The sequence below is a fragment of the Aythya ferina genome (genome assembly GCF_964211825.1).
Source record: "Aythya ferina genome assembly, chromosome: 2".
NCBI lineage: Eukaryota > Metazoa > Chordata > Aves > Anseriformes > Anatidae > Aythya > Aythya ferina.
In genome coordinates this window covers 66341130-66353441 of record NC_140297.1, presented here as the reverse complement: position 1 = coordinate 66353441, position 12312 = coordinate 66341130, and the positions used below count along the sequence as shown (strand labels likewise).

At 37.5% G+C, this 12312-nt stretch overlaps 1 protein-coding gene across 3 annotated transcripts in view; it reads right to left on the bottom strand.

The window, feature by feature from the left end:
• LOC311432951 (C-C chemokine receptor type 8-like) overlaps window positions 1–12312 on the bottom strand; it is a 122155-nt gene that overhangs the window by 84836 nt on the left and 25007 nt on the right. The window lies entirely within an intron of this gene.

Here is a 12312-nt window from a genome sequence, read left to right as displayed (position 1 = left end):
ACATGTTGCCCGTAGAAGTTGAAGAGTCTCCAACCCTGGAGAAAACCTGACTAGCTACGACACTGGGCCACCTGCTCTAGTTGACCTTGGTATGAGCAGGAGTATTACATTAGCTAATTTCTAGAGGTCTCTGCCAACCTTAGCTGTTCTGTGAGTCTGTTACCACTTTCTAGTTCACATCTGGCATGATGCAAAGAAGGCATTTTCCCCCGGTCCCACCACTCAATATAATGCATAGTGAATCTGATAAGAAGATTCAGTACTATGCATCCTGCAAAAATAGAAATATTAGAGGGTCCCAGCAATATCTGTGGCAACTCCATGGCTAGTCAGTATAGCAGGCCACCTACCAGCTATGACTGTATAGTGAAGGAAATCCCCTTTTGTAGGGTACACCTCAGAAACTACAGGTTCAGTCTTGGGATTTTCTGTAATCTAAAATTTACAAGATTTTATCTTTTTTTTTTCTTTTTCTTTTTTTTTCTTTTTTTTCCCCAGAATCTAAATTAAAACCAAAATCAAAACAACAACTATGACAACAACAAACAACAAAGGCGGGGGAATCCACGGCAATTTCTGCTTTGGCTTCCAAGTTTAGGATCTTAGATGAATCAGCTGGTCCTTATTGCCTTTGCAGTTTCTCTGAGGTGCTTTCCAACACATCTTTTTATTTTTTACTGTGTTTCTCTTCCTATAACTTGTCTTATCCTACATTTCTGATAGCCTTCTCTATATGAGGACAAAGTCCCGTTCCTCTCCAGGTCAATTGACCAGATTATACTGCCTCATTGAAGCCATTCCTGTTTTGTAGGAGATAACAGCTTGGGAAGGTTAGAGCGTACATGTGTATCTGTATGTGAACATATGTCCTCTCATAATGGAAGTCTTCTCTAGAGCAACAGTGTCATCTTTTTGAAATTAGCTTTTCAGAAAAGACAACATCAAATAGCTAATTTGACAAGTTTTAATCTCTGAAGTTAGATCAAGGTTTTCAGGAGCACTAGCACTCTGCTCTCTCTGAAGTCTGTAGAGATTTTTCATTAACTGATCTCTTTGGAAATGCTGACTGTAATAGAGATTAATAACAGCAATCAACTAGTGATGAAAATCATCTTGCTGAAGAATTACTCATACCTTCAGCAGATGTTTTGGAAGATCAAAAGGTCCCGCACCATGTCTTGTGGTTTTGGGCTGCTGCCAGAAACAGTCTGTTTGCTCTTCTGCCATACAAATGGAATAAAGAAAACAAAGTTGATAACAGATTGAACCTACAACCCCAATAACTCTCTAGCTTCAATCACTAGCCTGATATCTGGAAGGGTAGACACCAACATTCTTGTTTAAGCATGAATTTCACAGGACAGAGCTCCTCTTTCAACATGAGGTAATTTCTAGAGGTTGTAGCAGAAAATGCATGGCCTACCCGGTGGAGACCACAGGAAGGATTAAGAGGTTCTCACTCAGGTGATGTAACCTATGCAAGATGGGAGCAGATACCTGTTTTTATAGCTGGTTGCAATAAATAGTGACAAAGGGAACTCTTTAAGGGAAGTGGGATGTGATGGGAAAAGATATGATCACTCAGGTCTGATCCTGGTGATCTGGAAGAATATAAAATTAAGAACAGAAAAAAAGAAGAAAAACAACCCATTAAGGAAAGCTCTAGAATGTGTTATAAGGATACTTTCACTTTGAAATTTTAGGTGATGTTGGGATTCAGCAGGTTTGTGGTAGTTTCTCTCCAGAATTCTTTAGTATAACATAGAAGTAAAGATTGTCTGACTCCAGAAAATTCTGTAGGTGTTAAGAAGGTGTTAATTTCCATGCACTATCATCAAACATGCAACAGATTTGTTTCACTCATTACAAAAGCAGATTCCTTAAAGGCATGATGTCAAGTCTATGGACAGGGAAGAGGCAAGATATCCTAAGCCACGTTCTTTGACATGTGACTGTGTGTTGCCATTCCTATACGCTTTTATTAATCTTCAAATCCCTGAAATTTCTGCTTTCCTTCTTTGATTTGCAGTCTCCGTTATATAGGTGCCATTTCATCAGTGGTATCTCTTGTACCAACAACACATGTGGGATCACCTACTTCAGTACCTGTCTAAAAAAGGAGAAACACCTTACAAAATCTAGCCATTTCTACTTTGGGTAGTTCAATAGCAGCCACTTGACAGGAAACATACTACTGGAACACTGCATGTTTCAGAACTACTTCCAAGAAAAAAAAAAAAAAAAAAAAAAAGGCAACTTGAGGGAAAAAAAAATATGCAACATTTTCAGGATGTAGATCCTGTGCTGGTCCTGAACACAGAGACCAATGCCTTCAAAGAATGCCTTCCTTTTTTCATTTATACCCATGTGCCTGGCAAGCAATACTAGTGGCCAAGTCCAAATCCTTTTTATTGTGGAAAATACTCCACACAAATTGAATGTTATTTGCAATATGTATGTACTCCAGTTACAACTGCAGTTCAATTTCATTTTTCTGGAAATAGTCTGTTTAAAGAGAGAGAGAGAAAGAAAGAGAAAAACTAAAACAAAACAAAACAAACAAACAAAAAACATCAGAGGTGTAACTCTCCCTAACTTCTGCTAATGCAACTGTCAAATGTGGATTGCTTTGGCTTCAGGGAAAACTGCAAACCATTATTAGACCTACCCAGCAGAAATATCTACTATGTTGCTAACTTTGTTTCCTTCTGTTCCTTTCTAATTTTATTTTAAACTGAAGAAACCAAGCATGTGGGAATATATAGTATAATGAATGGGTTGGAAATATGCTTTGAAATAGAAACCATTTCCAAACTGAGATGAGATTTCTGCAAGGCCTATGTTCTTTTAGTACATTATGTTTATTTTGCTGCTGATTGTGATTGTTCATTCTGATCTGGAAGCATTCTGAAAGCATGGTTGTTTACATCTAGGTTCATCTCATCTACAGAGAAGCACTTGACTAAGGCACTTGAGACAACAAATGAGCAATTTGATAGGTTCTCTGTGGTCAGTGAGTGAGATTATCACCCCAGGAAGGGATCAAGCCTGCCTAAAACTTGAACAACTATGTGTTGGTTTCTTGGGTTCTTCTATGCAGGAATTTATGCTGTTAACAAAGAAAACACAACACAGGTACAGCTGCAGGGAAGTTTCGTCAGCTGGAAGAAGATGATCTCTTTTCTTTAGTGCCTTACCAGCAGTCAATCTCTAGTTCGTGTTTGCTGGTTTAGGGCTCAAGCTCTCATCAGCTCTAGTGAGTCTTGGCCTGAAAAGGATCTTTTTGCAAGTTATGCAGACTTAAAGATAAGAGCAGTATAATGGCTGTTGAGTTGCTGTAGATCTATTTACTGTACTGTATTTTACCTTTTTCTCCACTATCTACACTACCTGTCCATGCTAAATTGGATTATACCACAGATTGGCAAAGATGGTTGCAAATATCCTCTGGTGATCATTTCAGAAACCTCTTGCTATGTTGATTTGACCTGCAGATTTCACAGATGTCTTTCTACTGAAGGGGAATGAAATGGAAAATGCTTATCAGCATTTACACTTCGATGTTCTACATCACCTTACCTCCAGTGACAGTCTGCTGACACAAATGCAGCTCCTAATACCAGGAAATCTAGATGGCAGAAATAGAAGGGATCCTACTCAGCAAAGCATTAAGAAGTCATAGAGTGCTGTGACTTTGGGGGAATTTCCATATTAAGGGAAATTTCAATATAGCAATTAATTCTTGGCATTTTTTTTTCCATTAAAATCATTTTTATCTATATGTTCTTTTCTCTTTTTGTACTTTAAATAACAACCCAATCAGAGGGGTAAAAATTATCCTAGCTTAAACTTTGAACAAAGAAGCACTTTGTCCTAATCTAACCTCCTCTCTCATCTTATGCCACAGCTGCTATATTTCCATTTGAATTCCCACCAGAGACAATTTCTGTAACTTACAGATGGAGTATGGTGAGCCCACAGGTGGCAGGGCCTAATGAAAAAAAAATGCGTTATATTTACTCTGTCCTCAGTGTGTCCACCTTCAGCACAGTGTGGACAATGCCATCAATTACTCAGTGAAGACTACAGCTTCTCCCTCCCTCATGAGTGGAGGGAAAGGCCACGGTATTAGAGCATTCTCCCTTGGGACATCCTGTAGGCTTTTACCTGTAAGCAAAGGCAGTTTTATACCATGTTGCAAGGTTAAGGAAATTGTCTCCCCACCTCTATTCCATTGAATAGTTTGTTTTAATTTTCCCAGATTCTCAATTACAAAACAAAACAAACCAACCAACCAAACAAACAAAAACAACCTTGAAAACTGCCCAACGTTTGTTATCTGTAAGAATGAGTACACTAGATTGGGCCAAAGATGTTGTGCATTCCATATTCTTTCTCTGACCATGCCTGGTACCAGCTACTTATGAAAAAGTTCAAGTCCTTCACCTGCAATGCTCTCCCAGTTTCCAGCAAGCAGTAGTTCAAAACCTTCTTAGGTAGATTTGCATCTCATATTTATCAATAATCACCATACATTTGTCCTCTATGAAAATCTTTTTGTATATATAGCTTCCCTGACACCTTGGAACACTGAGTTTCACACAGTAACTACTTGACATATTAAAAACTGCTTCCTCTGATTTGTTTTAAATTTGCTGCTTTTATAATGCCACTGGATGAGGTCTAGCACTTTTGGGCAAATCATGTAAAATGCTAGCACTCTTAAAACTCACTTTGCTGTTCAAATAACAAATATAATATTAGGAGTTATTAGAATCAAGGAACCAAGAAGAAAACAGAAAATATTATATACAACAGTTTAAGTTTGTGTTGTGCCCATACTTTAATATATTTTTATATAATATTTCATTTTCATCACCCATCTCCCAAAAAAGAGTCAATGGAAGAATAGAGAATTACAGAGAAAGAAGACAAAGATAACCAAAGGGAAGAGGGAAGAAAATCAAATTCCTAGATTTTCTAAAATAGGTAACACATAGAAAGATTAAAGAAACCCACAACACCTTTACAAAATTGTTAGGGACCACAAGTTACAAAGATTAAAAAGAACAGCTATGGTATTTGTCAAGAAACTTTCTTCCTTGGGGATAGCTCACTACTTTGTGTGAGAGTATTATGATAGTCACTCTTTTTAACATATTGTAATTTAAATATAATACAACTAGGCTAACTTCTATCATCATTTATGCCCACACCTGTGCATTAAGTACAAATGTACAGCACTGTATCAGACAGGAAAGATGTGAAAACTAAAGGCTAATGCCAATGCGAAATGATCTTATCATCCAAAAAGGAAAGACAATATATGCCAGTATTTCCTGCTTAATGGCTTTGGGCACTTTGGCTCAATCTTATTTAACCACCCTGAGTAACACTGCTGTTTTTTTACAAACTTTGACAAAATGTTTGTAAACACTAAGCAGTGCACATCTTTGCCCTAATCTTCATTGATATTTGACCATTTACTTTGTTCTCTTGCACAGATGCATGTTGACATTAGGTTGTCATAAACAGTTGATGACAGTTTGTGAAATTAATGGGCCGGAAATACAAGGCCATGTAGTAAATTTCTTCCTCATTCTGGATTAGAGGTTGATCAATCGTACTGCACTATAGCTGTCTCTACTGATATGGGAAGTTCAGTATTCAATGAAATACTTTTTACAATATCGTCACTGGTGTATCTTTTTTTTTTTTTTTTTTTTAATAGGCTGGCACCACTTTGTTTTCTGTATACTTTCTTATTGATTGTATCCACTGCAGGATTAAGATATGCTGTTTGAAACAATTCAGTGATTGAATTGAAAGGTTTCTTTAGAACACTTTTTTTTTTTTTTTTTTTTTTAAAGGCAAACGGAGAGATCATGTATCTTAAAATAAACTGTATTGTATGTAGTAGTATCTTATAATCTTCCACTAGCCAGGTTTTGTTTTTCACAAAGTTTTATTTCCTCTTAGGGAAGGATTCACTGGTGTTTTATGATCTGCTTCCCCGTTGCCATTCATGGGAGGAATGATTTAGCAGTACTGACTTGCAAATATTGATTGTATCCCATGGAAAAGTAATTAGTTCTGATTACATCACATAAAGAGGACAGTTTATTGCACAAAACAGATTAACTGCTGTCATGAAATTTGTATTTTTGCATACATTAAATAGAAGTAACGCACAGGGAAAAATGGCTTTCTACACCCGTGCACACTGTTTTTAAAGCAACCTAAAAACATGACACCTTATAATAACACTTATTTTTCTTTTTCTCATTTTATACAATTTTTTCTGCTGACTGAATTTGCTGCTCTTGGAGTGATACAAACTGGAGGGGATTGATTCTCCTTGATGCCTGCTGTGTACAGTGCACACTCTCTCAGGGGCTGGTTCTCGAATGGCTGCTGTTTTGTACCAGCTTTAGTGAGAGCTCTGATAGTTCACACAGGTGCAAACGAGAGCAGAGCCATGAGCTCAGCTTTGAACAGTGTACATCTGAGGGCAGAGCTAGACTCCCCTTGAACCAGTTGATGCCATTAGTACCTTCTGGCAGATGCTCAGCACAATTCAGCATTCCCAGATGAGTGGTTAAATTCCCAGGCTCAGCTGGTGGGATGGAACATGCAAAGTTTCCTGCCTCTGCAAAAATCACCAGAGGAGCTCAGACCACTGAAAGCGGTGTCAGTCTATGTCAGAATGAACAACTTATGCAAGTAAATGAATGGGGCTATTGCAGACAATCTATTAGATATGCTCTTTTTTTTTTTTTTTTTTTTTTTTTTTTTTTTTTTTTTTTCCAGGATGACAATTTCCATCAGATGCTCAGAGGTTTAATTAATTAGCCATTTGCTAATTCATTTAGCCATAGGCTGATGTGTAGTGCATTGAAACATACAACAAGAACCATGTTTGCTTTGCACCGAACACTTGGTGCATAGAGTCAGAGAATGAAGATGTACATGTATACTTTTGACTCACAGTACATTTGCCATGAACATGACAGGAGAAGAAAAACACAGCTAAGCTTCATTTTATATATAAGGGAATCTGGGAAGAAAACAGTGAATATGAGGTGCAAGCCATTTAGAAGAAAACAGTAACACACCTTGCTTTGAACCTGCATGTATAAACCCTAAACATTACAGTTTCTTCATTCCTCCTACCTGTGGCAGGTTTAGGTTACAGCTGTATTTTGGCCCAACGACAAATCAACTTGTAAGTTCCAGTCTTTTCAGACTTTCTTGTAAGTTCCATTTTTGCTATAGGTTGACTTTAGTAGTTAGTTTGAGTCTCAGAGACTGGTGGCAACTCTCAAATATATTTATTTTCAAGCTGCTCGTTGGTCTAAACAACCAAGAGCAGAGAAGACAGCAAAGGGAAAACATATGTTCTCAGACATCATCTGCATTTTTATGTCTCTGGGAATAGAGATACAAACACAAACCATTGAAACAGTGTAAGGGGTAAGGGATCAGTAAGGAGCTAGAGAAATAGAAAAATTCACCAGAGACTTGTTAGAGTTTGCGTGAAAGATTCCTAAGTAGGCAGCTGAGAACAGCGTGTTATCTCTGCCAAAATAATGAAAAACAGATTGCAAAACAAATTAATAACAAAGGGCAGCATCTGGGCAAACGTGGCTGCATACACTTCTGATTTATTCCATAGGGGAAATACGACAAGACTATAGAGCTGAACCAGAATATATTATAATTTTAAGTTCTTCCTCACATGCTAATCAGCCTGCCATGCACTTGTTTCCCCATACACTGTTCAGTAGTAGACAAGATAAACTGACTTGTGGATAGTATTAACCACGCTTTATTAACTATGAGCCAGTTTAATTAACTGTAAGGGAAAGCACTGTTCACAGATGGACACCCATCCTGAAAAAGAGCTTGATGTGAGAACTAGGAAACCAGTCCACCCAGGAAGTCTGACTTAACAAAAGGCAAGTTGATGGAAATGGTAATGAAAACTCAGTTCAGTAGACACAAGGGTGATACACTGGGGAAAAGCAAAATCCTTATGTAATGCAGATTTACATCAGAAATAACTAGAATTTATCAGGGAGTCAGCATGCAGCTACCTGAAGACAGTTTGGTTGCAAGCACTTCTATTAGGCTTTGAAAAAGTCCTCTGCTGAGTACTCTTAAAGACACTATGTTATTACAGGCTAAGTAAAATAGTCTTCCCAAGATTAAGAGTTTATATAATCATAATCTTTGAGAAAGGATAGACACACATGGTCAGTTTTCAAAATGGAGGTCATCCATGGCACCCGTGTTTTGATCTGTGAGGTTCAACCTATTAATGAATGGTCCTGGAGTAAATAATGAAATAGTACTGAGATAAAATTAGCCAGGGTAGGGAAATCGACTGCAGAAAAGTAACTAATGAAAACGAGTGGCTGGTGATTCCTCAGCAAATTAAAATAATTAAAAGAGCAACCTCAATGGTACACATATATGCTATGCCTATGCTTACATATAGAAACTGTTATACAACCCACAAAGTTAGCAATGCAATACCTGTAAAAAAACATTAGATATTATCTGAATATAATTGAGAATATAGTGCTGATTTCAGAGCAGATGGGCATTACATGCAATGTTTGACACTCAGTGTATGACATTAAAAAATAAGGTTGTTGTTGTTGTTGTTGTTTTTTGAGTGAATATTCAATTGAGGAAGATAAAGAACATATTCTCCACTGGACAGAATCCTTCCATTTACTTGTAAAGTTTCCTAGGGATTCACCCCAAGTTATAAAAAATCAAAGTTATTCTCAGGAAAAAAGGAAAAACAAAACAGCAACGTAACGACCAACTCTAAAACTGCTCCTGTACTAGTTTCTTTATGTCTATTTTTCCTGCAGAGGATTGAGCCTCTCCATTCGTTTCTTAGGAACATTCTTCAGAAAGCTTGTTTTGCAAACAGCACAAGAAGATCATGAATGCCATGACAGCTTCAGTTTAGATTTCTGATAGAGATCTGGATTAGATGAGATTGCATAAATACCTGTTGAGGAGAATTGTATTGGAATTGAGATGCAGATCCTCATTAAGAATAAAGTTGGATTGAACTCTGAGCAGCTGTGATTTAGAGCAACCAGTGATTCAATGAACTCCTTGTCATCAGAGCAAACAATAACGCATATGTCAAAATTTGGAAATGAAATAAAATAAACGTGTATGCTACACAGCTATTCCAACACTCACTCCCAAGAAGTGCTGCCAAGGATTAATTACACAAAAAAATAATTGAACAGTAGAGAGATAGAGATATTAGGGTTATATTAAAGTAAGCAGTCACAGTGCTTGCTTAAAAAAATCTCCCTTTCTCATCATTTGAAAAAGAGTTCTAAGTGAGTTAAACAGTTGCAGAAAATACCAGACTTGATAGCTGTATTCTAAAAACAACCTTCATTCAGACATTCAGATTGGCTAGTTGGAATGTGAATGCTATCTGCATAGCATGCTTCAGTTTTACAGCCTTCAAGAATGAGAAAATGTGCCCCTCTGAAGCTGTCTGCAGATGCATGTGTTGCTTTTTTTTCTAAGACTATGTCTAAGTCTACTTTTGGAGAAAGTTCTGGGCTATGGTTTCCTTAAATCAATATGATGGCAATTCTCTTGCATTAAAGATTGTTTTTCCAGGATATTCTACAAAACAGTTTTCTACCAACACAATCACATTTAACTCAATAGCTTAACCTACCTTTGGACTCAAAAAAAAAATAAATAAAAATGTCATGACACACATCGTATTCATAACTCTTTTCAGCTAGAACATTATGAATGCTGAGCCATGGTACATTCCACGATGCCCTGTAGTCATAAGAAGCTGTCATGACTCAAATGCTGAGGAAAAGCATCTCCTAATCCTGCTGTCCTCATATAAAAGTCAGTCCTGAGTGCCAAACTTCTGCAAAGCTCTTCTACTCAATTCTTTACACAGAGAGAGACATATATAACTGCCTTGACATGATCTGGTCCTCCCCCTTGGCTCCTAGAGGCTCTTTCTGACTTGATTTACATCTATTCATAACTATTTGTTTCCTTGCTTACCTATTGAACTGGAACAAAACATGCAAAGGGTATCTGCTTTCAGAACTGTCTCTCCACAATAGACCCAAAATATCTCTGTCAATGAACAAATACTCTGCTGTTCCTTCTCATTATATTGGAATTTAAATCCCACAAGAATGACTAAAGAAACAAAAGCTGCTTCCATCATAAAGGTCCCAGTGTGCCAATCCTCTGTAAAAAACACAATGGAAAAATAATTCACTATGTGTGACTACTAAATAGAAAGACAGTGTGTATTATATGGGAAATTAATCAAAAAAAGGACATTAGAACTAAAACCATGGAGCAGCTAGAAGTACTGATTAAGTCACATAACTGTTTTTTGCTTCTTCTTCAATGATACATGATAGTTTTACAGGGCTTAACCTGACACCACACATCTCAACTTCCTACTAAGTTGGAATTAGGATGGGTTTGGAATAGAATCAATAATCATTGGAATGGGTTGCACAGGGAGGTGGTGGAGTCACCATCTCCAGGGGTGTTTAAGGAAAGGTTGGACCTGGTGCTTAGGGACATGGTTTAGTGGATAATGGTAGGGTGATGGCTGGATTGATCCTGGAGTTTTTTTCCAACCTTAATGATTCTATGATTCTAAGTTGTTAATAGCACTAGAAAATCACTTACCCTTTTGGCGGGTAAGCTGTGTAATGTGGACACAGGGGCAGTGCGCTTAAACACTGAAAATGGTTGGGAAAAAACAAACAAACAAAAACATGGTGTCTGGTTGTTGATTAGTCTCTCTTGCCTAGTTTGGAAACGCCAGATTTTTTTCCACTTCAGTTAGATTTGACCAGAATACTTTTCTTCTTGACCTTTTTCTCAATCTCTGCTTTTCAAAACCTACCTCTCTTGGGCATATTAAGCAAGAATTTTAGGTACTCAAAAAGGCTTTTCAAAAAACAACCTCCTACCCCAGTAATTTCTAGAGATCAAGACATGCCTTCAGACAGTTGCCAAGTAGAAATCAGCACTTAGGTTATGAATGTGAAGTTTATGTGAAGTCTAACTTGAAACAGAGGAGAGGCAGTAACAGGATCAGGGCCAGGATCAGGAAGCTATAACCAACTGGGAAACAGTATCTCTATCACCTATATTCAGTCAAGTTTGGATGCAGCAAAGTATTTGCTCTGCTCAATTTACTCTTGAAGTCTGAAAATTATAAAGTGCTGAAGGGTGAAACAATCTGAGCGCAAGCAGCATGTAAGTCATCTGGTTTTCTGGACAGGATCTTGGAAACACAACAGGATGAGTGAACAGACAATCCCATTCCCAAGGCTTGGTGAGGAGGCTGTGCTTGTCCTCACCCCAAAATAAATCTACAGCAAACCTAATGAAGTCAGTGCTACACAGATGTAAAATCAAGCATTCTTTTTTTCATGACATGAACTGGTAAAATCTGTCCAGAAAAGCAGCCCACCAGGAAGGTACAGAGCCTACAGGCTTGAAAGTGGATAAATCTGTTGATGTTGTTCTGACTTACCCCAACAAACTTTACAGTCTAAAATGTATAAAGCTGTCTCTGAAAAACAAGGAAAACAACACCTGACAGCTTCTCTGACAAACCTCTTAAGCAGAGGTTTGCAAAGGAAGCTTATTTAGGAACCGTTCTTTCACTGTGCAGATTTAGAAGCATTAGGAACAGAGCATGCACAATCTCTTTTGAAGCTCATCAGCTTGGTGAACCTTACCTTTGTTCTCAGCTGCTGATCTAAAATAACCTGTAACAATCTTTGCAGTAAAGGGATTAATAGCTACCATAATCACACTGTTTCTGGAAAGCAAGGCTCTTCTGCCTCACTCTTTTACACAGATAACAACAACACACCCACAAACAGAACAGTTTGAGAAAGAAAGCACATTTTTAAACAGATTCCTGATGTACTGTCTTACTATTTGCAACAGATGGATGCAAAATCATTTTACTGAACATAATTTATTCCACATAAACAAGCAACACTTTTGAGTATTTTCAACTGTAAGGCTCAGCTCTTCCTGGATGGGGATACATACAGGCATATTATACTTGTGGGGGACAGGCTTGATAAAACATTATAAAATACATTCTTACCTGTAAATGGAACAGATACAGGATTCAGGAATCTTGCCTTTAAGGTGAGGGACCAAAATCCAAACTACAGCTTTTAAAGACTAGCAGTGCTGACACATATAACACAGAATATTGATCACATTTTGATGTCACTTAAGTCTGTG